At 38.1% G+C, this 27042-nt stretch overlaps 1 long non-coding RNA gene across 2 annotated transcripts in view; it reads right to left on the reverse strand.

The window, feature by feature from the left end:
• The window catches only part of LOC121083028, a 331847-nt gene that overhangs the window by 139732 nt on the left and 165073 nt on the right, over nt 1-27042 (reverse strand). For both annotated transcript variants that reach the window (XR_005826220.1, XR_005826221.1), the window contains one exon: nt 525-583. This is a non-coding gene — a long non-coding RNA (uncharacterized LOC121083028). The remainder of the gene's footprint in view (nt 1-524; nt 584-27042) is intronic.

Raw genomic sequence — 27042 nt, forward strand, 5'->3', positions numbered from 1 at the left:
AACTTAGAAATTTTCATTCAAGTGAAGACAACAATGACAAAACTCCCACCAAATTGAACGGCACTGAGGCTTTTGACCCAGTTCTGGTGTTGCCAACATCCCCCCAAGGCCGAGCCTCGGGGCCCTGCCACACCATCCCAGCTGGGCTGGGGCCGCGGGTGCCCCCCACTGCAGCAGGCCCGGCCCTGCCTCCCCCGCCGCAGGGGTGGCCATGCCACAGGCCCAGCCTCTGGGCCCCAGCCTGAGGGATGGGCACCCACAGGGCCTGGCCTGGTGTTGGTGAGGGGGCTGTTCCAGCTGCTGCCCATGGCCGGCCCTGCACCTTGGTGGCCCTGTGCTGTGAGGAGAAGAGCCATGACTGCGCTCCTTGGGAGCCATTTCAAACCTGGTGGGAACATCTCCTAAGTGTCCTGGGAAAGCTGCTGTGGGGTGGAAAGCGGCTGCACTGCACACAATGCCATGTGCCAGAGGTTGGTCATGGTGACTCGGCACCTGAAATGCTGGGTGACACTCTCAGGGCTTACCTGCAGTTTGTGAAGCCGCAAACATGGTCCAGTTGTGAAACGGAATGATGGCTATTCACCTGGAAGAGATGCAGCACATCAGAACAAGGATACGGGACTCATGCTACAAACCAACTGAGTTTCACTTATTAACCCCTTTTCAGAGAACAGCATAATGTTATATCCCATAATTACAAAATATACAGACAAAAGAGAGGAATCTTTTTTTTCGAGGCTTGATGAACTTCAACAGGTTAATGAATTTAAGGGAATTGTCATATATCAGCAGCTTAACCAACAAAATAAGTCAGTACCACGTGGTGAAGTGCCTGACCCCTCACTCGCCCCAGTCAGCCCATCCGAGCAGGTAGCCTGCCCTCAGATCACGCTTTTCCATGGGCTGCAGCAGACACAGGCAGGGAGCAGGCCAAAAGAAGGGAAATTACTTTACTCCTCTGCCATCTTGTCTCTTCCAGGCCCCACGGCCTTCTGTCATGTCACAAACTGGGGGCACTCGATTGCTGGCTGCACATTCAACTGTGTGCTGAGCTACGTATGCAAATAAAGTCACCATTATAAATACTTTTATTGCTTTTATAAAGTGCCAACTAACCCAATTTTTTAGACTCAATTTTAGCACCTGAAACAATAGTTTGAATTTGTGCACAAACCCTGTAATTTTTCTCATTTGTACTAACGTCTTCACAGCAAACACACAGATCTGTTTAACAGAATTTATTGGGAAAAGTATTAATCTATAATTACATTTCTGGTACAATAAATATAATAACAAGGAAAAACACATGTAGTAGAAGCCCTATTCTGGCAGAAGATGCTCAGTTTATTCCATAAGAAATCCTCTGAGCTTTTTGTCATCAACAGATTGCATATAGTGCCTTCCTTTCATTAACATGGAGTTTTTCAGGATGTGCAATAAGATATAACCTGTTGTTACATTCAGCAAATGCACGGGATTTTTAAACGAGCAACCATTTGGTTTCTGAGAGCTCAATTAGTATTAATTACAAATATAAAGAAGCACCACAACATATTCACATTGATAGTATAGGCATATCTACAGCATAATTACTGTCACTTCAATAAGCGCAGTCATGCATATCATCCCCTTCTACGATCAAAGTGGTGGCATATCGAGTCCAGGCTCCTGCTATCAGAGGCAACCGTGTTTCACATTCCCTTTCATAAATGTATCACTTTCCACCTTGCAGTTAGACCTGTGTGGAAAAACAAAACCCAACCACCTTATTGGGAGGTTTCTCCAGAATGCTGCTGCTTTGATGGCTAGAAATCTAACTTTTAGTTTGATTTTCTGCCAGTTACCTCTGTCCAAGCTCTGCTCTTCAGAATAAATGATTGTTCTCCTTTGCTTGCAATTTTCCTCTCCCCACAGCATATCTTTTCTTTTGGCCTTTATTTTATTGAAGCAAAATAAAGCTTTCAGTATCCTCACAATAATCTCTCCCTTCCCACTATTCATTTTACTAGTTTTTCTCTGTTACAACTAAATTTGTGCTTCCTACACCTGGCTGCTCTGAATGCTAGGCACTGTTCCTGGGGAGGTTGTTGCAGTGCCTTGCATTCAAGGCATTAATAATTTTATTCCACTATCTGAAACGTCTAACTTGATAAATTTTTAAATGGTTTATGGACATAACACATTGGTGTCTCAGTCATTTTGGATGAAATTGATCTTACCTAGTTTTAAGCAGCACCTCTGAGCTAGTCCTGCAGGCCTCTTTTATAATTAGAGTTACACTTTACAGCATGATTCATGCGATCTATTTTTAGAGAGTCTGACTGGATGAAGTCTGTTGTGCCCTAGAAACACTCTTCACTGACCGTGTCTAAACAAATACCTCAGTTGGAGAAATACATACTGGATCAACTCAACAGCTTGTTTTGTGGTTTTTAATATAATCAGTTCCTTAATTTCCTTTTTAAAAATCACAAGATACCAGATGACAGCAGAAGTAAGCACAACCACAGATACGACTTTATGTTTTCAAACTTCCATCGTGTCTCTAACCCTCACGATCTCTGATTTGTGAAGTTTCCTCTGGATTATTCCAAATTGACAGTAATTTTGAACTGCATATTGAAAATGGCTCTTCTAGCACAGTTTTAAAACCCACAGTAACTACAGGAAGCACAATTTCCCTTCAAAAATCAAGTGCTTGTATAATGTTTTGACAGGATTACAGTTTGACAAGTGATATTCTAGACTAGCACATAAGAAAGACAAGACCAACAGGTATTTCAGGAAATTATATTGTAACATTCAGGAGTGAAAAAAAAGATGCTGAATTTTCATCAATCATAAATAAAAGGATGTAGACTTGGGGAAGTAAGTAGGATGCTTTTTGGCAATCCATCTCTATCAAAGCTCCTTAATTATATCTTCTAAGCAAGAAGTTTGAAACATTTGAATAGCAAAGGATAAACATTAAAATCAAACAAGTAAGCACAAATACATATTTCTATGATCATCTCCAATGGCACAACTAAAGAATTTTGCTTCACAAAGAACAAATTAAAATCGGAAGGAAATTGATACTCTCCATCACCTCCATAGACAAATAAATATAGCTACCATAGTGTGTGTTCTTACAGTATATTAATATTTAGAAATTGGCTACTGCTGACTCTTAAGAATTTACCTTAAATCCTCCAAATATGAGGTGGAATGGAAAAAGTGTTCCAACTATAACAGTGTTGCTTTGCTTTGTGAGGGAAGTGCTAGTAGATAAATAGGTTTATCCCAAAGGTTTTGCAGCAAGTAACAGGCTGGACTAAGTATCTTGGGAGTTTCGGTTTTGGCCAGCACATACTCATGAAGGCTTTCTTCACATCTCACCAATCCTGTTTGCATACAAACGTTTGAAGAGTTCTTCATGTGATACAAGTGTTTGGACAAAATTCCTTATGACAGGGGATAACTGGGGAAAGTTTTAATCCAAATCACTCTCAATCCCAAGGTAAATACAAATTAAAGAACATTTGGAAGATTACTGAACACATAAACATGAACAATTCAAAACTGAATTATTTACCATAGTCTAAGTCGTTATGAATACTTTTCATCCTACTTGGTGCTCAGAAACCAAAACTCAGAACAACTCTTAGAAATGCAAACATCTAAAAACTTTATTCCCTGAACCATAATACCAAAAGGATTAACCTCCAGATAATTCAGGCTCGAGGACAAATTCATGGACAGAAGGTCCATAAATAGATACAGAAGGGTACAGGTAGGGATCTCCCCTCTAATATCACAAATCCAAAAATTATGGATGCCAAGGGAGTACAAGGGAAATGGGCCTCTCTCCTTTCTGTGGTCCATGCGTTCTCCCTAAATTGCATGCCCTGTTTCCACTGCCATAGAATAAGCACCAGCACAGATGAACTGTTAGTGCGGCCCACAAGAGCATTACTTGAACAATCTTGTTTCATGAATGAAAACCAGATAGACTTCAGGACCACCTTGAGAAGACTCAAATAAAATGGTGGGAAACATTTAAAACTGTTAAACATTGCAGTCTAAGAGTAAGATCACCTAGTCAGGACTAATGGGTTAAAAAAAATACCATTAGAGTTCTCACACAAACATGTATTCAGACCCAAAATCACAGTCACGGCAGTATCAAAGGTATGTCTCTTCACAGAAATATGAAATATTTTTTTCAGGATGTAATTTCAGATATTTTTTAATGTCAAACTATCAACCATCATGCCACTCATAAACGAAAAATCATCAGATTTTCCATTCTCTAAGAAAATTTGATTTTCTTAGGCCACAGCTCTCAAAAACATGTCCTTGACAGTGGCATTTGTTAAGCACATATGCTGACCTTTTCAAAGTTTCTCTTTTTTGAAGTGACTGTTCTTGTTTTGCATTCTGCTACGTACTCTGACATATACTGCTAAGTGCAAACTTTGCATGCTTGCCCTAGTTCGCAAGGCTCTTTACTCATGGAGCATACAAGTATTACAAGATTTCTTTAGAATTCTTTCTTTTCAGTAATGTAAAACTTGCAGAACTATGCAACAGAGGAAGTTTGCACCCCTGTTTTCTGAAACAAGATGTAATAATTCTACCAAAGGCATATCAGTATATAAAATAGCTGATATTTATCCTGAGAACTCCCATGAACTTTCATTACTATCTCTTTGGAAGAAATCAAATATGAAAAAAAATATGGAGTCACTCCATGGACAGCACAATATTTTAAACCCAAGACCAACAGTAGTTTAGACACACTCTGGTCTCTCATAAGTCCTGTTTGATTTTCCATTAAGTGATTCTATAGTGCAGAAGAGGAGACAAATGATGAGAAAAAGGCATATTTTGCATTCAAAGGGTCTCTGTGATACTCCTCTGAAAATATTGGAAAGGCAAAAGCAATCATTTTTTAGGAAAACCTGTTTTCTTCATTATGATGATGCACCTTCTTGGAGCCCAGAAAGCCAATCATATCCTGGGCTGCAAAAAAATAAGTGTGGCCAGCAGGTCAAGGGAGGTGATTCTCTCCCTCTACTCCACTCTCACGAGACCCCACTTGGGGTACTGCATCCAGCTCTGGGGCCCTCAGCACAAGAAAGACATAGCCCTGTTAGAGCGGGTCCAGAGGAGGGTCACAAAAATTATCGGAGCACAACAACACCTCTGCTGAAAGACTGAGAGAACTGGGGTTGTTCAGCCTGAAGAAGTGAAGGCCACAGGGAGACCTTACCGTGGCCTTTCAGTAGCCCTTGAACTTAAAGGAGTTTGTAAGAAAGGTGGAGAGAGACTTTTTACCAGGGTCTGTAGTGGCAGGACAAGGGGTAATGGTTTTAACCTGAAAGGGGGTAGATAGAGATTAGATATAAGGAAGAATTTTTTTTACAATCAGGGTGGTGGAACACTGGAACAGGTTGCCTAGAGAAGTTGTGGCAGCCTCATCACTGGAAGTGTTCAAGGTCAGATTGGATGGGTCTCTGAGCAACCTGGTCTAGTGAAAGAAGGTAGCCCTGCTCATGGCAGAAAGGTTGAACTAGATGAATGTGAAAGGTCCCTTCAAACCCTAACTATTCTATGATTCTACAGTTCTGTGACTGGTATGACTGGCTCTTTGCAGGAAATAATTTTGCCATGGGATCATATCACAAAGATTGTGATCTTACATTAGTCAGGATCTACACAAAAACAAAGCTGTTATTGCTGTTGTTCTGCATGTCTCTGTTAAAAGGCTACAAGAAATATTGGTTATTTTGGATTAACATTATTTTAGTAATGTTAAAGGTTCCCTTCCTATAGCCAGAACATAAGCATTAAAGGGACTTAATATCATAGGATCAGAAAATTACTACTGAAATGAACTTCATGTACTTCAGATGCTTCTGGAATCAGACTAACTTCCATTTCAAGGACAAAACATCATCAAACAATGCTATTGAGTGAGAAAATGTGTCCTTCTGGTCATCTGACTAAAGAGTTTGTCCTGCATCTGTTATTCCTATTCAAAGCATTTAGAAGGAGACTAGCATAAGGAGTAAGGACTTAAATAGACTTTCTAAGGCTTTTTGTGGTGGCCATTACAGACCAAGAAGAATATTCAAGAGCCAGAGAGATTTTGTTTTGTATCTTGAATTGAAGCTGATGCAGTTAAGCATTCCCAAGTTTATAGCAAAGCAAATCCACATACAGTACCTAAAGCAAATAACTGTAACTGTTACTGGCTGTAACTCATCAGATACCTTGGTTTTGAGGGGAAAAGCCTAGAGACCTTCACATACTACTAAAATTCAAACAACACAGTTTTAACCTTCGCCGATTCTTTGCTAAATGGCTTTCTTCTAGTCCCTGCTCTTAGCCACTCCACAGTCAGGCTTGAATATTCTCTATTATTAAGGAAATACGGAAAAGGATGATCTTGGAGAAGCAAACTAAAGGACTTTTGGAAGGCATTAGAGTTGGCAGCACATTAAGAAACCTTGAATTAAAAAGGTATCTTTTCATTCAGATTTCAGATAACTGTAATTCTTCTTGTATCACCAGACTAAAACTTGGGCTCACTTTACTGCTTTTATTTTATCCAGTACATTATTAGGATGTGCAACATGATAAACTCCTGTCCTTGAAATGATGACTTACAACATTGTTGCTTATCGTAAGTGCCAGTATAAAAATTGCTTAAAGATGGTACCAAACTGCAGAAATGTTACCTTCACTGAGCAAGGGGATCATGGTCTCTTCAGGGTATTTGCTTGGTTTTGGTTCAGGACACTACAACAGAGCTGACAATATTTTATTTTATTTTTTCCCCAAAGAGGCTTACTTGTCTGACTCAAATTAAGAGACTTTTGGTGAAATACACCTGTTATAAACCCTTTTTCCCAACAGCTGAACTTTTTGTAGGCTAGATGTCCCACATTGGTTCAGCTATCTTAACAGCTTTCTGTAATTCATTGTGCTTCTGCAGGGAAGTAAAGCTAGATAAACCATGCTGGTAGGATTGATACCTCCCTTAATTCAAGCAAGCAACTCAGTATAAAATTCCTCGAAAATAAACTGATGATACAGCAAACCTTGTCCACAGCATATTGGGTTAAATCTTTGTCCACCACTCTTGTGAAAACAAAGGAATTAGTTCTGAAGGCAACAGAAGCATGAATTGCACTGATTATGAAGGAAATTGCATCTGATAATCCTTGCTATGCAAAGCACAAAACTTCACAACATCCAGGTGGCATCTCCAGTGTAAAAAAAGCCCTCCTCCTCCTCCCTGTTCTCAGAACTAGTGACGTACTCCCTTTGTTTAGAGAAGCTAAATTGGCTTCTGTATCGCAATGGAGGTTAGAAGATAGTGTTGCTTCTCGAGGCCCTTAGATCCCTGGTATTCAAGAAGGGGAATATGATGTTTAGATGATACGCTTCTTCATCTAAACGAATGGCTCAATAATAGAGTAAAACGCCTCCAACTGGCAGCCTGAACTTTAGCTTGAACTAACTAGGTGCAAAGCTGGTGCGCTGTTCGAGCAACAACCCAGTATAACCCAATGTTTTTTCAGAACTTCAGTGTCAACAAAAGAGGGCCAGGAGTGGATGTACTTAGGGCAACAACTGAACACATAGTAAAATCCATCCTACAACAACAGCACAAATAACACTTAATGGTTTCACAATCATATTTTCATTGCTAAGAAAGATGCACCTTTTCCCTTCAACACCACATCTTTCATTGCAATGCTCTATCCTCAGCTCCTTACAGAAGACAACTAATTATTTCAAGAAATGGTCATGAATATAATTAAGATCAGATCCTCCCCTTGGTACACTGTGCAGACTGCTGCGAAACTAGAGATGACTTTTTTATCAGTTACATTAGAAATGAACAAGAGAGAAGCCTTTTATTTTAAAAATCTTCCTTCCAAGAGCAAATTTCTCTCCCTTTCCTTTTCTTTTTTTTATTAAAACTTAATGTGTTATTAGCATGAGAATAAGTGACTGCTGCCATTGCATTGCTGAATTTCAAGCAGTATTTGGATACCAAATACAACAGCACTGTCTTAAGCACTGTCAGTACTTAATCTTTTAATGTATCACTGAAGGTAACAAACAAAAATTAAGAGAATCTCACATAGTCTGAATAAAGCTTAAGGCATAACACTTCCACATGGTGTATGAATTTCCAAACTGCAGTCAGTATATAAACATGTTTGTCATCATTAACACACTTCTATAGTTCAGCTGGAATATCAAAATATTCTATTACATGTAACAGCCTACACAAAAGACCAGCAAATAGATTTTTCTTTTAAACTAACAGGACTAGTCAATGGACCTTCTGGAGAAAAGGTACAGATTGCAATCATGTCAAAGACTATCTGAAAACTGAATTAATATGCAAGATATAAATTATCCAAAATGAACGCAATGAATCCAGATCATGACCATTTAAAGATAATGGGCTTCCTACTTTTGCTATTAATATTTAATTGCTTGTATTGCATGTTTATGTCGTCCTATGCATTTTTTGATGTTTTGTTAGATAATTTTGGCCCATAAATTTCCAAGATAGCCAAAAGACTTTTTTTAAAAAAAGCCTATTACTATTTAGAAGCAACTTACAGTTGGTTCACATACATACTTGCATTTTGAATATGCAGTCCCAAATCAAAAGTTAAATCGAACTGTCCTATAGACTGACGGAACATCAGAATACACCCTAAGTATCTACTGCCCTTGATTCACTCATAAATATTAATTACATTTATAGTATAGCAATACAAATTGTACCAAGTACCACAGGACCCTGGAGTTATTAAAGAGCAGCAAAAAATACTGACCAAAATGACTGGAGTAATTATTACTGTTCCTGAAACTTCAAACTCTGTTCAACAGTTCACCAGATATTTTCACTCCACCTCAATTTTGACAAGGATAGTTGTAAAAAATTAATCTTGTACTGATAATAACACAAATGCTGTAGCTTACAATAAAACAAAACAACATATAGCAAGGACACAACAGAAGCTACTGGTCCTAAATCAAGCATTTTAACAGTAAAATTCTAATAAAAATAGTAAGCCATCAAAATTTACAAACTACCACAAACAGTTAAAAATTTCAGACAACAGCTTTAATAAATACAATTAACAAAACAGTCACACTTATGCCGAGCAAATATACTACACATTGTAATTTTTCAAAAGGAAATGTAATACACTGCAGCTAAAAGAATAACAAAGCAAAAAGAAACAAAGTACAAACATAATGATTCTCAAAGGTTAATGGTTACACCACAGGCTTATTTTCACTAATCACATTTTTACTGCCTATAGCCTGCAGATAACATTTTTTCCCCCTGCAGAAGGTAAGACTATTATGTGCTAACTTTTGTGTGCATTTTAAATTGTGTTGTCTAGGAGTGAAAATGTCAAAAATTACCATTGTAGAGCCAAAAAAGGAAGAAAAATAGCTGGTAAAATATTGGAACAAAAAAAGTTATTGCAGAGAGATAGAAATTCATTACTTTCATGCTCTGTCAAACTTATAATAATATGCACTTAGAAAGAAAAGCAAAATCTTATTTTAAATGGCATTTGCTGAAGCTACGCTAACAAAAGGATTTGTGGCCCTGTCACAAAAAAACATTGACCCTTGACCTTTTTTCAGTTTAGAGAAGCAAAACAGCCAGAATCTTGTGTATCAAACAAATGTTTGTTTTGTATAAACATTCTCCCAATTTTCTTAGTTCGCTGCAAAAGCTGAGAAAAAAGAAAACAAAAAAAAAGAAGAAAATGCCCCAAACTAACGGCTCAATTCAGAAACAGTGCAAGCCTGCTTCTAAACAGTCATGTGACTTTTTTTTTGCTAACAGCCATGTGCTCGCGTATCATTTTACTCTGAAATAACTCTGCGGATTTCAGCTCAACCTGCCTTTGCTTATAATGCATGACATAGCCTGTGAGGGAGCCTGAGAACTGTCCCTCTTCAAAAGCAAGGTTCCCATGCTTGGCCTGTAACCATGGAAGCAGATGCCTTTTTTGCTTACCCCTGCTTACCTCTTTGCAGCCACGAGCTGCTCCCTATTGTTAAAAGGGGTACGCCTTGATTTTTCTTCGTCGTGACCGAACTTGCCTCTTCTTCAAAGGGCATGATGCTGCAGGTCATTGGTCTAGACTGTTTGCACGGTCCAGAGAACAGCCTTGATGTAACCCTTGCTCCGTCTGTGCCACACCACCAGCCGTGCGACTGCAGACTGTAGGGGGACATCGGAGATCTGTATTTGAAAAGAAGTCCGTCCGATTTTGCCATTGTGCCTTTTCAGTCATCGATCGAATGAATATCGAACCTTCTGTCGTTGCATGTGTGAAATAGATAGCTTAGCAAGCACTTTTGTGCCCAAACCTGTGCAGTGGGCCAAACTCTCTTCCTTTATTCACAAGTATTATTGTTTTTTGTAGTATAGTAATTTCTTAGGTACTTTAATAATGGTGTCCTAATGTTAGACCAGCCTCACAACAGAATCTTTGTTGCAATCTGTTTGATTTTACACTTAATTTTTAATTTTAATTTCTTTTTTTAAAGATGCTTTCTGTTTTAGTCCTTCCCAGTTGAACATCAGCCCTCTTAAAGTGCAAGGGAGGGTGATTTTGAATCGGTATGAATAGCCCAGAATCATGAGGGGTTTCAAAATAAGATACCGACTGGTGGTTTGCTACCATAAAGCTTTAAAAATACATGAGAGAAAAAGTGAACTTGGAAAGCTTCCAAGGTGAATTAAAAAAGTAAAAAGTCCAGCGAATATGGCCCCTTTTTTTGTTGTTTGTTTTTTTTTGGTTTTGTTGTTGTTATTGGGTTGGGATTTTTTTGTTAAATACAAATAAAGTAGATAGTGGTAAGGAAAGACAGACATTGATTACATAATTGATAAAATAACCTGACAGTGGTGGCTAAAAAACTAAAAGAATTCTATCTCTTTTTTCCCTCAATATACAAAGAAAAATAATTTGGAAATTTAACAACTCATAACATGGGAGCTTTAAAATACATTGTATTCTTCTGTACTAACTGCACAAACATTTTCACTGGCCACCTTATTTTTTAAAAAAATGTATTTAATTAAAAAAAAATAAACAGATAAATGTCCAAACCATAGCAAGAAATTATGAAAATTATGCTAAGCCACTGAGAAAACATAGCTGAAGTGTTCAATCGAAGAGTTCAACAGAACTCTAGGAATTTCAGGGGGGAGTGAAGAAAAAGATGCTAACACCTTCAAATAAAAAAAGACAGAATTGTAGCTAACGTGGAAAATGATACATTCTTGAAATCAGTCGGTAAGCAAATTTTTACTCTTCTTTTAACAGAATGGCAAACTCTCTGACCACTGCCTGTCAAAAAAACAATAACCTAGTGAAAACCATCAGCACCTACTCATTGTAAAATATGCCTGCCTCTACTCTGTTCTAATAAAATTCGGATCGCATCAAAAAGGGTTTATATATTCTTCAGGGTGTTGCTTACCCTGCGTTGTCTGTATGTGACATCAGTATATATATTTTTGAGATACCTCTATCTCATACTTCAAGGCATACCTATTTTCTCTAATTGCCGCAGGCAAAGGGGAGGTGCACTAAAGAATAAAGAAGGTTATTGTGACAGATGAAACATAATTCACAATGAGTACTCTTTTCATCCAGCCTTAAGTAGCAGAGGATTACTCCAAGCTGAATTTTAGGGGAGTATGTATGATCTGATTTAATAATATGAGGACAGGCCACGAGCTGAAAGGCAATGTAAACCAATTATGCTTTTGCTGATTGTTTGGGGGGTTTTGTTGTTGGGGTCCCCCCCCTCCTCTCTTTTCTGGAAGTAGAAGAAATGGTAACGCGAAGAGGGTCTGAAGAAACATGGGGAAAAGTAAGAAATGCCGAGAAATAAAAGTTGACATTTTCTGGAATGGATATTGATAAATGTTTATTCTATATTTCTGCTTCATGACACTTAAATGAAATAAGATCATGCCATTTCTTCAGTAAATATGCGCTGTGAAAGTAGGTAAACTAATTTTGATACACTTACTGAACTTGTACTGCTTCAGAGAAATTCATACTTGAGTCTTCTAAAAATGTATATTATCAAGTTTAGATGTAGATAAGTGTGACAGTAAAATAACTTTCTGATAAACGTGTGTACATTGCTTTTCTGAGTCATTGTTTTAATATTTAAACAGTAAATAGATAAGCTTGCATGTGTATTTTATATGTTTGTTTCCTTATAGTGTGCTTTGAAAAAGACTTGCTTAACATAAATTACTGTATTACACTCTGAAAGGATTTATTTTTTTACTGTTTCAGTTTTCATATAGGAACTACTTTTTTATGATAAAAAATGCATTCAGAATGTCTGGATGTGTGTAGCTAGTTAAACTGCAGAAACTGCTAAGGTACTTGGCAAAAGGAATAAACTATCTCGTTTTGTCTGTGGAAGTGTTAATTTAGATTAATTACTTTTTTTAAGCAATAGGTAACTTGTAAAAAAATCCAATTAAATGCATGTGTTAATAAAGTAATCATTGATCTCCTCAAAGAACGTTTCTATATGTTTTGTATAATTTAGTATGCAAAATAAAACCATTTTTAGATACAGAATCTAAATGTGTTTTTCAAGTGATCCTCTTGTTTGAAAATCACAGACAAAAAACCCCAAACAACCATGAGTTAAATGTTTGCTTTCATATATTTTGTGCTTTTTAATTACACAAAAACTTCTTAGCAGTCAGAGCTAATAAAACTGTGCTGCTAATTGAAAATAAATGATTACTAAGGGTTAGTTCATACCTTTCAGATTTCAGACTGAAATATAAAATAAAGATTAATTGGAACAGAGTTTCTGTTATTCAAGTGCTGCTATATATCAGACCAGCTAAGACAATTCAACAACTTAACACCAAACGTGACATAAATAAATGGCAAGGAAATGGCATAAAAATATGTAAGTGAAATTATTATTAATTATATTTTCTAAACCAAAAAGAACGCTGAAATTTTGTCTTTCTACAGGCTGTGTTACTGAACTATTCTCTTACATATTACGATTTCATATCATTCTTAAAAGGAAGCATAAAACCAATGTAAGCATTTCAGAAACACCATAAGCAATTAGTTAGATTTTGGTGAATAAGCAATATGCATTAAACACATCTTGGCACTATACTCTTAAAGAGTGAATGAACAGTCAGAAAATGTATCAAAATACAATAAGAAACCTGCTAGATTGAAAGCATACATTTTAATATTTCAGTTCCCAAAGGCAGCGGCAGCCAAAAGACCATTCTAACCACCTGACAAATAGCAACAAACAGCAGCTCTCGAGTCAAAATATTTATTAGGGTGTCATGTCAATGTACAGGCTAGCATATGTGCTAAGGAGAAATTATTCTATTATCTCCAGCTGAGTGGAGCAGTAACAATGAACATAAAGATTTATAAATATATAGAGAACTGAGAACGTTTCTTTCAAATCATGCAACCATTTAATTTTCATTGATCATTTAAAAATATATCAAAAAGTGTAAAATACAAGTTACTTGAATTCCCGTCATGATTTTTATCTAAATGTTATTGTTGCTATGTCACACTGCACTTGCCATCCATTGTAAAGTTTCTTAGTAAGAAATACATACTTAAGCATTTGTTTAAGGAATCAAGTGGCATTTTAGCTACACTGAATGACATTAATTTAAGCAATATATCTTCTACTAATAAACTTTCAAAAATGTATATTTTAGTGGTATTCATACTGGTAGACTGTTTTTGTTCTCTCAAAAATTAGTTTGAAGTAGAATTTATTATTGACATTACGGCACATGAAACTTCCAGCAAAACTGCAGATGAAGGTTGTCTTTGGAAAAGTAGGGAAAAGAAAACATCTCAGATCATGCCTACATGCAACAAAAAAAGTACACATCTCTTAAGGTGAACGAACAATGTTTTAATACTGAATCAAACTATGAGCACTCATATATTTTAAAAATTAAAAATATTAGTATTACACATTAGTTTCTTTTCTGTAAAACATGCATCAGGCTGACTGAACATATATCAAGTTCACGACATCATTTTTAATAGCCAGTGCTGAGGGTTTTTTTTTAAAAAGAGAAGAAAGAGGAAAAAAGAGCTCTTCCCCCTCCCCTGCAAACAGCTTTGATTTTAACCAAATCTTAGTGTGCAGGTGTACTTGTCTCATCCCATACCCTATAAAGCTTTAAACATTTGTGAATGCAATTAAGATTTGTAATATTTTGGGAGCTACAAAGAATACAGCGGCTCAGGAGACAACACTGGGAATGTAAGAAACCACAGACTTTGATTCTATACGACAAGCTGGATAGGAGTCAAAGCTACCACATGTGGTGTGAAAAAATGCCACCCCGGTGTGAACAAAGGGTTTAAAATGGAGTCAAGAAGCGTGCAAGCTCAATGTCTAAGCTTTTCCTGTGAATTGTACTGCCACAACCTGCAGGATATCAAGTGGGCTGGGAAGAATAGCGTGCCTTTGGAAGCTACAATGGAGTAGCGGTGGCTGTCGGTGCATTAGGGTTTCTATTGTTTTGGTTGTCTTGTTTGTGCATCGCTACAATGTGCTGTTTTACTTCAGCGAGAAATTAAACTCTAAGAACCAAAAATAAAGTCACAAAATTCACCGAGAAACTCATGAATGCACTAACTCTGATCTTTCTTATTGTAGTCCTAGTTTACAGCTCAATAAGAGAGTTTGCCAGCTAGATTGTTCATTTTACTGGGGCCTGAACCACAATCTCACACATATAAAAACCAGAGTGATAAACATTGCTCATAAATATCTCTTTGGCCTTTTACCGAGATAATTGCAATAATATAAACATTCATTGGGGTTTATTCAAATGGAAAAAATGTTGCATCTTATTTCAGTCAACAGCTTTCTTCTTTTTAGTACAACATAAAGCTATTAATCTGCATATTCAGTTCAGAAAATGTTATCTTTTAGAAAGAATCTGTGAAAGTATGCAGTAGCAACCCAAAAACGTATGGGTCATACACTTGCAAAGATGCTATGCTAACAATGTTTAACAGCAAGGGTACTGAAATTCATAAATATTCCACCTAGATAAAGGAAAATGCTATGTAAACAAGGCACAAGGAATAATGAGAAAGAGTTAAATGTATTTTTCCAAACATGCAAACAGCAAAAAGTACAAGTTCCTCCAAGAGAAAATGCAGTACAGTTATTAGAATTCCTAAACAAAATCATTTAAAATCCAGGGAAGCAGCCCCACAAAACCCAATAAACAGTAAATTTCCTAAGAATTAAAGAAACCTTCCAATTTCCTATATTACATTTACATTTTTTATTAAGGATTAGGTCAAAAGCCACTGATTTTTAGTTTATGAATGCAGGTCAAGACAAGAACATTTTTCTATTTACTCTGTGTAACTCTGTATAGAAATCAATCTGTTACTTTCATTACAACCACACAATCAATTCCATTTAAAGTACAATGCAACAGCCAAGTCCAAGGACAATATGGATCGCTGAAAATCCTTCATACTATCTACAGAATTTATTCAGTATGGCTGGGATGATTTTTCTTCTCATTAGTATGCAACAAGCTTTCACAAACAAACTTATCCCGGCTTTGACTGCTTTTAGTTCAAAGCACAAAACAAGAAAAAGCATACACAAATTTACTGATACCAGACCGATGTGTAAGTGTTGTTCTTCAGTAAGGAACACAAACCGTCTATTAAAGAATAATTTTATGGAGGAAAGTGTCTAAATCACACCGAGTGATGATTATTTCTACAACTGTACTATGACAGGAATACATGCTAGATAAACCATATGACATACACACAGGTAGACACACATGATGAATGTAGATAATATATTTAAGCAGCCTGTCTTAAAAGGCTATATTTTATCAGCTTACAAATATTTGTAAATAAACCCCTCTCATTTTTATGTTTCTCACAATGCTATTCTGAGGTTCCTAAGAGACATAAAGCTGAAGTATTTAAAAACTGCAAAATATTATTAAAGTCTCTCCCTGCACATTTAGAGAATTTGGTATGATCATTTGGACAGATGTAGTTTAGCCATTTTTATAAATGTTTTACAAGTTCATAATTAATTTTACAGTCTTAGTTCAACGTATTAAAATCTAGGTAAAATATCAGATTTTGAAACTGTAAAACTCCAAACTATACTTTTGTTTATGGTATGTATGCAGCTTTATTTTACTGGTTTGGTTTTGTTCCCAGTCTATTTGCTTGACTTATTATCTCCTGCGTCTTAGTATTTGTAGGGTCTTTTTAATATTACTCGTTCCTTCTGGCTGCCTGAAACATAAGCCTGTCAAATAAATATTGCTGTAAATGAACAGAATAAACTGAAGAATGTTCTGTTCAGAGATTTCTGCAGAATAAAGCTGCCTGTGATTTTCAAGTAAAAACCTTATCTTGAATATTCTTAGTGTTTGTTCCTTATTTGCTCTTTTATTGATCACTTTGTTCAACTACATGTCTCCCTCCCCAACAACATATCAGAGAAAATGAAAAATGAATCTTGGAATATCGCTCCAGAACGTGCAGTCAGATGCCTACTAACAGTGCTGAGGCTGTGTTTAGATGTCCCTCGTTTCCCCAGCTTTAATAATTTGAGATGGCATTGATATAAAATCTCCGGGTGTTTCTTAGGGTGCCATCTCCTTTTTAATCCGGTGCATGTTTCTAAGTCTCTCTTAAACTGTTGTTTCTGCCGAGTGGTCAACCAACACGCAGCATCCTGTCTTGGGTAACATGCACACATGCACGTACATATGTGTATACATACATATGTGAATGTGTGTATTCTGGCTTGTTATTTCAGCTGAGTCTCAAACTGGGGCTCTCATGCACCAGTTAAATTTACCTCTGCCAAACCTCACTGTATGCATTCCAGTCACAGAAACGTGGCATTATGCAATTTTCTTTTACTCACATATAACAGCATGTAAATAGACAAAGGGTTCACAGCACTGTGAGGAAAGAATTTGTCCTGACAGACTTGCATTTATCCCCACCGCAAACCTTAAAGAAACATACATAAACATCTTTTTCCTCCTGTTCAGCTGTGTTTACTTGCCACTGCTTCCCTCCCCTGGCTTCCACCAGCTCATTTTCCCCCACCTCCTGAACCTGTTTATTTTCTCTCTCCTGCCTGTCTGCCAGCAGCGGCGCTGAAGAATCTCCCAAAAGCTGCAGCCCCACACATCCCTGCTCCAGGGGCACCCTGAGCCTCTGAACAGGGCACAGGGATTAACAGGTTAATTCCATATAGGCAGGAGTAGGCATGACTCAGGCCTTGAGATGATGAAGCTGGACTATTTGGAAGGACTGCACTAAATGTAAGATGTAATATCTGCAAGTGAGATAGCAGGGATACTGTGGAGAGAGAAAAAAATAATTTTCCCAGAATATTCTCCCATCTATTCAGACATTAAACAGCTGAAGCGTAGGCACCACAGAGGTTAAGCTTGCCACCTTAGAGCAGGACACTGAGCTACTCAGCAGCACTCTTCTCTCCTTCGACTGCACCAGCCTGGGGAGCCACACTCCAATTTTACCAGCAATCTGCCCCCAGGGGCTATTTTAAGACTGTACCAGACCTATCTGCAAAGCTGGCCCCTGAGAGTCAGCTCAGATCTGTTTGAAACGCTACAGACTGGCTACATAATCCGGTTCAGAGCCCACAAATAAGCCATATCAAGGATCCACTCTGCCTTTTCACTCCTCTATGAATTTTGGTGGAAGGAAGGAACCCAAAAATGTGGGATGCTGGTACAGTTAAATGATTTATCGGGAAAGAGTAAAGTCCACTTTTTAGAGGAGAGTTACCTTTCCTTGCAGCAGGAAAACATAATGCCTTTATTTATTATTGGCAGATAACAACCCCAAATTTTCCTGACTTATAAATTAATAAACAAGGTTTTCCCCTGGTTAAAATGCACACTGGGCCAAGGCAGCAATCAACCTCCAAAAGTAGCTCCTGCCTCACTTACACCAAAGGACGGTTCTTACAGCAGCCCCCCCTGCCATCTCCCGAAGCCTCCTGGATCTGCGTAAGCCTCGCAGGCCAGTCAGGGTGACAAAAGCAAACAAGCAACAGGCAGGGTAACGCATAGAGAAAACAGAGACCAACAGACCGTCTCCAGTATAGAAAAGTTCCATCAAACAGCTGCTCTGCGGCAGTTGCCCATGATTGAAGCTCTGTCGGTGTGATACCAACCAACATCAGGGCCTCTGATGTCCCCAAGAGCTTGGGGGCTACTTCCTTAGCCCTTGCCTGTCCCATGAAGAAGATGCATGGAAAAATCACTCAGGAAAAGCACAGGGACAGGAAAACATCACCACTCTCTTCTGCTACAGTCCTTGCTGAGCATTTACTACCACATGGGGTGGCAAATGTAATTCAGTTTTCCCTATATGCAAGTGTTGGAGGTCATCACTGGTACAAGGGCCAAAATGATTCTGATTTCGTGCCACAAAATGTTACATCCATGCTTCCCCACAGCTGAACAGGAACAGCATTGGTGCAAGCACACTCGCCATCCTGCGATGCTCAGGAATGAGACCAATTGTAACCTGAGAGTATTCTCTGCTTGGAGAGAACTTTTCACTGTCTTCCTTAATTTGTAAGTCTCCTTCCGTGGGTTTATTTTAGTGCCTTGGTTTTATTTGAACATAGCTTATTATGATTTAATTTCCTCCTTTCTTTTTTTTTTTTTAAACAGAGGATGGAAAAGAAAAATAAATCTCTCATGCTCTCAGCATATAACAGTTGATATAATAGACTGAAATGGCTCCTTCTAATCACTTGGGGATTTTTAAGTGCATTTTATTGACATGATAAGCCATTATGAGTCCTTCAGACTTGTTATGGTTTATCATATCAAGGCTTATGGTTTTAAGTAATATTCCTAATATGCATTCACAGCATCCACTCCAACAGCTTCTTTAATCTCAATTAAATACCATTAAAGATATGTATGGTACCTATGTATAAGTGGCACTAGAACAGTATTTATATGCACTAGTAACCAAATAATGTCAGACTGGCTCAATTGCCTTCCATTTCATCCCATACCCAGGAGTCTTATTACTCAGTACAAGTTCATATGCAAAGGTAACATTATTCAGTGGAATTATGGAGGATAAAAGTTTCTGATGGTGGGTTTTTTGCTAGGGTTTCTTTCTTGCTTTGCTTCATGTTAGTAGTTAAAAATGAGGTCCCTTCTGCCAATCCCTAGTACCTACCTGAGCAGAACTTAAAACCCCTTGATACATTCCAGCAAAATGGAGGTTATCCCTAGCATCTAGGACAAAATTTCTTCTCAAAAAGGAATAAAACTGAAGGACAGAAGTCACCAGGGACAGCAAAACTCTGACTGCACATATAGCAACTGTGCAGCTACCCTGAATGGCCATTTAACACACCTATGTCTTCCACAACCTGTGCCGCAGATTTATAGTCTGCCCCTTTACGCTTTTATTTCCTCATACTGCTGTTTTCCCATTTCATCTTCCTTTTATCTTTACATTCTGGCTTCTCCATAGACACGGGTCTCCTGCCCTTAGAAGAAGAAAGTGGGAAACAGCAAAAAGAGATTGTGTCCAAGGCAGAAGAGAGGCAGTCAAAATGAGTATGGCTGCCAAACTGCCTAGACCTTCCCTTAAAAAAAGACAGGGAGTCCTGCGCTAAAAGCAGCAGCAGAAAAAGCTGTTAGAAGGTTATAAACCACTTAGAACCAAAGCGCTACGAATTTCTGGCAATTGCTCTTACTCCAAAATGAAAAAGGTGGAGCTAATTTAGGAGACTGAACAGGGGCAGAGGACAAAGTGAGACCCACCAAACCACAGCACAAAAAAAGAGTGGGCAGCTGAGTGAGGCAGGCACCAAATCTGGCATAAGTACAGATATTAAAACATCCGACGGTACAGTAGGCTGCCAGTGGCCCATCTTGCCATCTGGTGATCTCCCACAGAGACTAAGGGCAAAAACCTTGGGAGGGGTATAAAACCAGACCAAAACTAGAGTGTTCTCCAAAGTCAAAAGAAACTGGGGACAGACCTGGCACAGAGGCTGGGTAATATTAATCAGCTAATGCTATAGTATCTTGCCTCTTCAAATAAAAGCACTTGGCACACTTGCCTGTAACTTAAGGAAGAAAAATATATATGCATAAAAGATTAAGAGCACACGTGTCAGCTGAAACAAAGCTATTCATGCTGCAAAACTAAAGGTGGTAGATCCAAATTGTGCTCATAGTTATGGTCAGAAAGATGCAAAATCCTCTAATTACTTTATGCAAAATAGCTGCAAGAAATGAACTGAGTTTTTCACTGTTGTCAGAGGTTGGCCCACTGCTGAGGTTACCCGCAGTACAGAGCCTCGTCCTTCTCCTATAATGGATTTTAAGTTTATGATGCACTCTCAGAATCATTTCAATAAAACCAAAGGCTATCAAATGATTTCATAATCAATTAACACTACAGCTTAATTCCCAGTCTGCTACATCCTTCAGTGCTGCTTTGCCACATAATTGACGTCTAATTTGCCATACCATACAAACGGCCTTGTTTATTCTCATCCCATTATCAGTAACTAGCTCATTATTCTAATGCACTCTGAAGTATTTTAAAAATAAATGTGAAAGCAAGTTCCATTCTATTCTATGTCCATTAGTTATCCTTCCAGGTTAGCAACCATGTGCAAATCATTATAGCCCTTTCTCTTCATACATACCATGTAATTCATTTGTAGCAGAATATGATCCACATTTTAGGAAAGCTTGCTGAGCTAAGACAACAACAACCATATCAATAGGCAGCAAGAATGATACATGTTAATCCTTGACAAAATTAAATAATTATAATTTTATAACTTTCTACTTGAATTTGATGGCTCAACATAATAGAAACAGTCCAAAAGTCCTTTCTAAGAAATTGCCATTTTTTTGCCATTATACACTTAACATCAGTAAGTTTGTTAAAATACTCCAGAACAAAACCAGTATGTGTGTGCAACTGCAGCCTTGCAAAAAAAGAGCTTGTAGCACAAAACTACCACAGTAGAAGAAATCCCCTACTCTGACCTCTACCACATGCAGCAACTGAAAAGGGTGTCTCCTTGGTGAGAATGGCTATGAATTCATGGATGTCTGAGCGCTACCACAATTTTTAAGTCCACTTTACTTTTTGTATTTGGCAAAAAGTCATGTAGTACAGGTCAGTGATCAATGGCTTATATAAGCAGGTAAAAAATGATCAAACAGCTACAAATTTCTCATTTGCTACCTATGGAAACAACTGGAGCCAGAATTACTAAAAATAATTTATGGTCTACTTGAAGTCAGAATAGGTATGGTCTTGAGTCCCTTAAGCAGAGCAGCTATAGAGCAGTATCTGATCGCATATTCCTACATTCATTCAGCCAACTTTTCAGACAGAAATCCACAAAGATCAAGTCACTTGAAGAGCCCTGGGCCTTTAATCTACTGTTCTGATCGCATCTATTCACATGCTATTTTCTTAGATTGTTAAATACAGTATTCTACAGTTATTATACATGTAACACTGTGTCTCTCATTTGGTATTTACTTTCCAGGATTATTTGGTTTCCTAAAGATACATTGATGTTCTTTGATTGTATACTGCCATCTCAAAACTCCATGCAAGGGAGAAAAAAAAAATCGAGGAAATTAATTACTAATATTCATGTGATTAAACTCAATGTTAAGGTATTACATTCCTGTTAATATTACAAATATTAATTGATATTATATCATGATAATCTAGAAATCTCCTACCAATACCTTTTTTAATTCCTTTTTTTTTTTTTTTTTTTTACTTATACTTGGAGTCAAGATCTGTTTCATACATAAAATTGATCAAGAAAAGAGAAAGAATTGACAAAAGAAACAACATGGATCAACACTTAAAGATCTAGGATTTAAATTTGTCTTCACTGGACCAGGGGACCAGAGCTCTGATATCCATGTCATTTGGAGCACCTGATGATATCAGCATCTGTATTCTCATTCCAATATCAATCTTCCAGAAACAGCTAGGAATTTTAATTCATCACAATATAGAACTCCAAACTCCCCTTTTCCCCAAGAACTAGAATAAATGGGTTTTGAACGTGATTGCTATAGATCAACCATTCTGTAAGAGATTGTTCATCCCATCATTTTACATCAAAATGTAACTAGTTCAGGATTTTCGAGTTTGACAGTAAATAAGGTCAACCATCAATTAGGTATGACCATCTGAAATATATAAAGAAAATATAACAAAGAGAGGGAAAGGCCTAAGACAACTGAATGTTGGTGCCTGTAATGATGGAAATTAATTAACCCAAGCTCTCCTTTATCGGGAGATGCTCCACAGATCATACAGTCATCCCTGTAGCTTTACCAATGTGAATTATACTATCAAAAGGACTTCAATTATTTCATTAATTTGTAGGCTTTAATAGATTCTTATATACATAAAGAAACAATCTTTTAACTGCTTTTCTAATACTGAATTTTGCATAATTTTTTTTGCTTCTGCATATATAAAACCAGTTATAGATAATATAAAAAAGTGAAATAGTATTATGATCATGATATTGATTATGATCCTATAAATATACTTTGGGGTCCATAGGTACACACGTTATCCGTCCATTCACCCAACCAGCCATCCACCAATCCGAGATATTTGAAAGAAACCTAATGCACACAGTCCAAGAAACATGTAAGTTAAGAGAGCACAAAGAACTATTATTTTCATTTCATGCTTTCTTGTCTTGAAAAGGCACAGTCCTTAGTATTTGGGTACGTTGTCCAGGTTTCCTTAGAAGCATCCAGAATATATACTCAGAAATAGAAAAAAATCATCCAGTCCAGGTCCAAAATGGGATGGTTTCAGTAGTGACCACAATCATGCAACATATACAGGACAACCAGGTGATCAGACCCAACCAGCATGGGTTTATGAAAGGCAGCTCCTACTTGATGAACCTAGTGTCCTTCTGCGACAAAGGTGATCCACTTACTGGATGAGAGAAAGTTTATGGATATTGTCTACCTAAACTTCAGTAAAACCTTTGACACTGTTTCCAATAGCATTCTCCTGGAAAAACTGACTGTTCATGGCTTGAATGGGCGTGCTCTTCTCTGGGTAAAAAGCTGGCTGAATGGCCAGGTCCAAAGAGTGGTGGTGAATGGAATTAAACACAATTGGTAGCTGTTCACAACTGGTGTTCCCCAGGGCTCATTACTGGGGCCAGTTCTCTTTAATATTGTCAGTGATCTGGATGAGGGGATTGAGTGCACCCTCTAGTGAGTTTGCAGATGACACCAAGCTGAGCAGGTGTGTTGATCTGCTTGATGGCAGGAAGGCTCTGCAGAGGGGTCTGGACAGGCTGGACTGATGGACCGAGGCCAATTGTATGAGGTTCAACAAGGCTCAGTGCCGGGTCCTGCACTTGGGTCAGAACAAGCCCATGCAACTCTGCAGGCTTGGGAAGAGAGGCTGGAAAGTGCCTGGTAGAAAAGGACCTGGAGGTGTTGGTTGACAGCCACCTGAACATGAACCAGCAGTGTGCCCAGGTGGCCAAGAAGGCCAATAGCAACTAAGCTTGTATCACAGTGTGGCCAGCAGGACTGGGGAAGTGATAGTCCCCCTGTACTCTGCACTGGTGAGGCCACACCTGGAATCCTGGGTTCAGTTTTGGGCCCCTCACTACAAGACAGACACTGAGGTGCTGGAGCGTGTCCAGAGAAGGGCAGTAAAGCTGGTGAAGGGTCTGGAGCACAAGTCTTAGGAGGAGCAGCTGAGGGAACTGGGGTTGTTTGGTCTGGAGAGGAGGAGGCTCAGGGGGGACCTTACTGCTCTCTACAACTGCCTGACAGGAGGCTGTAGGCAGGTGGGGGTAGATTTCTTCTCCCAGTTAACAGGTGACAGGACAAAAGGAAATGGCCTCAAGCTGTTACACCAGGGGAGGTTTAGATTGGAAATTAGGAAAAATGTCTTCACTGAAAGTGTGATCAAGCATTGGAACAGGCTGCCCAGGGAGGTGGTGGAATCACTGTCCCTGGAGGTATTTAAAAGACGTGTAGGTGTGGCAGTTAGGCACATGGGTTAGTGGTGGGCTTGGCAGTGTTAGGTTGATGGTTAGACTCTATGGTCTTAAAGATCTTTGCCAACGTAAATCATTCTATGATTCTATTGTAATACATCTGGCTACCTAGATTAGCAGTTTGACAGAATCTTATTTTTAAAAGCAACTTATATCTCTACTCTTGGCAATTTCAAGACAATGTTCCAAATATGAGATTAATATTAAAAACACATTGTCTTTTTCTTCTTAATGCTCAGAAGATGATCTTGGATTCCTTAGATGTTGCTTGTAGCATAGCCAAACAGAAAGTAGGAAAACTAAAAGGCCATTGATTTTTATTTTTTTCCCCTACCACTATGAAACTAGGAAGAATAACATTTCATTGTGGAAAGATGACACTATTCATGGAGACAAAATCTTCAAAAGATAGCTTGAATTTTAAGAAAGCAAACCAATTATGAAGGGCATGCCAAAACACAGTACAGATGACAGCAGCATCACGCCAGTTTACAGACAGGCCACCTAGCAGGCAGTGACAGAACCCAGGCCAGAGTAGCAGAAAATTAAACTAAACAGGGGGAAAAAAAAATCCTCTCTCATCTCCTCCTCTGAGAAGCCTCTGACTAAACATCTCATTCTTGACAACAGCTAGGAAACAGATGTAGTTTCCTTCCAGCCCTTATCCCTAACTCCTGCCCACAGACAATAGTCTCATTTCAGCAGGACTTAGCGAGGTTCCAGTTGCCCTTCTGTTGGCTGTATGTTCTCTATACTCTGAGGTGGTAAATATACAGGAGAATACAGTCTGGCTGCATCATTGCAGATCTTGTGTGTCTTGTGGTGGGGAAGTCATGAAGTTAGTTAGGAGACAGCTGTGCTATTGGGAAAATGAAATGGAATCCTCTTGAGCAGCAGCCATTAAGGTTGCCCACGCTTTTATTCTAAAGCATCTGCATTTCTGTGAATTGGGGAATCGTAAAGGGCATGGACAGAACTTCCTGATAATTTTGGACACCTCTCCAGAACTATGTAATAATATTGTTCTACTCATAAAGTTGCCCTGTGCTCCTAAGGGACTAACATTACACAATGTACGAGAATGCAGTATTGCAAGGAAGATTAAGTACACCAAGCAGGGTTCGTGTAAGAACATTATGTAACGTTCTGTAAAGACTGCTATGAATTCAGAAAAAGTCAATTAAAAGTTCTCTTCTCTGGAAGAAAATTAAAGCAATATTTGGTCTTCTTCCAACAGGACAAATAAACCTTCATCTCTTTGTCTCCTCCAAGAACAAACAAGATGTTTGCTGGTCAGGGAAAGGTTTTAATTTTTACTGTGCCCTTTTTAAAATTTTATTGCAATACATACAATCATCACTAGTCAGCTGCCCACTAACCTCACTTAAAAATAATGCTTAAAGGATTGCCTTACAAAACTGAAATTCAGAACTTCTTTCTTTCTGGGACGCACATAGGAAACTGAGCATTAGAAGCCATCCTAAGCTGCACAAACTGTAAAGAGCTTCAAGAGCTTCCATACTACACAAGAAGAAATACATGTAGTGATACATATTCTGGGCAAGTAGCCTTGAAAGTTTTTACTCTCCATCAAGAAAATAGACCTTGACAGGAAAATTCTTATCTGTTTTGGTAGAAATTAGTCCTTATTTATCTCTAAAGATAAATATCTTTATTTATCCTATGTTCAAATTCAATCTCTGCATCTGACATTTCCTGGGAAGAAGCGATTCAGGTTTTTTGAATTCATAGTGCTAGAAGAGAGATCCCAACAAAAGAGAGAACCTAAAAAATGATATCCTGCCTTTTTAAAAGAAAGAGATCTTCACTGTAGTTTCCTAAGTGGACACCACCTTTAATCAAAATAGCACCACACTGCCATGTTCGTGGACAAACATTACGTTCTGCACACCACAAGAAAGGAGGAGCCTTGTGCAGAGACAAAATGCTGCTATTTTCCAGCTTAGGTGCATCAGCAGTGTGCTACTTGTTTAGGGTTGTTCCGGCAAGTAAGGTAGGACAGACAGCAACAGAAGCTGCTGTTCTGCAAGATGGGGAGTTACCTGCCTTTCTGCAAGCCTGTTTGCTCACCATGGCAGAACCTGCAGGAGCTCAGCAGAGGCAGAGAACTACCATTTTGCAGGACAAAGGCAACACATAGACTCCCACCTCCATTTATTTACCAACACTTGGAGCACAGTGTGGAAACACACATTGATAATGAGAATCAAAATACAAATAAAAATGCAATTTTCCTTTTAAAATATAAAGATACAGAACTGGTAAATTGCTCACTTATATTTCCCCAAATCACTATCAATATCTGCATTGCTAACATGATTTGCCCCACTACTCTCTATTTCCAATTACCTAGCATTATGAATACTGATTGTTAAAATTGCACACACAAAATCAGGTGTGAAGACTTCTATTCAACTGGTCCAACCCAGACACAGATGATGCAATGAAGAGGAGGTCTTTGTCTCGCCATAAGTTAACACAACTGTATTCCTGACTTAAAATCTTGGTAATCACCTTTACCACATCTAATCATTATTATGACATTAATAATGCATTCTATTTTTATTTATTGATGCTTTCCTAGATGAAACTCAGTCCTAGCATATGCTTCCTTTTATATCTACCATCTGACATTTGCTGACAACCAGAATTAGTACATGAGTTAAATACTGTATTTCAGGCAAAATCAAACTATAAACACCATTGATTCCTCTTCAGTTGGAACATTGTCTATGAAAGACTGTCTGGTTTCTGATTAATATAGAAGAATGCTTAATACTATAAGATCAAAAGATGAAAACAAGG

The sequence above is a fragment of the Falco naumanni genome, chromosome 2 (assembly GCF_017639655.2).
Source record: "Falco naumanni isolate bFalNau1 chromosome 2, bFalNau1.pat, whole genome shotgun sequence".
Classification (NCBI taxonomy): Eukaryota; Metazoa; Chordata; class Aves; order Falconiformes; family Falconidae; genus Falco; species Falco naumanni.